This window comes from Dioscorea cayenensis, chromosome 13 (genome assembly GCF_009730915.1).
Source record: "Dioscorea cayenensis subsp. rotundata cultivar TDr96_F1 chromosome 13, TDr96_F1_v2_PseudoChromosome.rev07_lg8_w22 25.fasta, whole genome shotgun sequence".
NCBI lineage: Eukaryota > Viridiplantae > Streptophyta > Magnoliopsida > Dioscoreales > Dioscoreaceae > Dioscorea > Dioscorea cayenensis.
In genome coordinates, this window is record NC_052483.1 from 384,698 (window position 1) to 385,631 (window position 934).

Here is a 934-nt window from a genome sequence, read left to right on the forward strand (position 1 = left end):
AGCTTTTGACTTGGACCAGTAATGGCTACTGAGCGAATGAGCTTTTCCTGGTGTTTCTAAGTTGTCATTCTCCTCTGAAAGTGCACCATCAAGATTTTAGTAGATAGTTTGGGGGAAAATGATATGCTCATTGAGTAGTCACTTTCATTTTTGTATATGATGTGCTAAAAGAATCTGTGCATAATTTTTAGAGTATGTTAAGGCCTGTTGGACCTATCACCAACCCTGTTGAGTTCTGTGCCTTCCACTCTGGAAGAGTACTTGCGGGTTGTGGCTTTTATGGCATCCGAGCTAACGATACCATAATTTATGAGAATAAATACTGATGGTTTGTTATGGTTATCACTGTTTGTTTGTCAAGGCTTCAAAGACAAAGAAAGGTCTATTTCTTATTATACACTAATTCATCCAGCAATGGAGCATTAGCATTCTGCGTGTTCTGTGTCTAAGGCTGTAATAATAATGGATGTATAAAACGTGCTGGCAATATCTGCATATTGCTTCACTACTCTGTAGTGTAACCGTGATCAGTTAGTTGTGTAATGGCCACCACCTTCTGATTCTTTGCCAAAGAACTAAATTGGTAACTAGATTGTTAGAAACTTTTCTCTTGGTGATTGACATTCATGTTTTTGACTCTTTCGAGGTTTCATTCGCCTTATTAGCCTTCATAATTGACTTTGGCATTTGTACCATAAGGATTGGCTCACTTTCTAGTTTCTTCAGACAATTTTTACTATATTCGCATTATCTTTGAACAAAGGTACATTACTCCCAAGGCAACAACATCCTTGGACTATTCTGAAAACGTGTTCTGCTCACCTGGGAAGAGCACAATAAAATGTTTCAACTAGATTTTCCATATTGGGGTGGGGTACTTTGTCGTTTCATGACAAACTTCGCCATTTTCAACAACAGATATAAATCTAAAAAA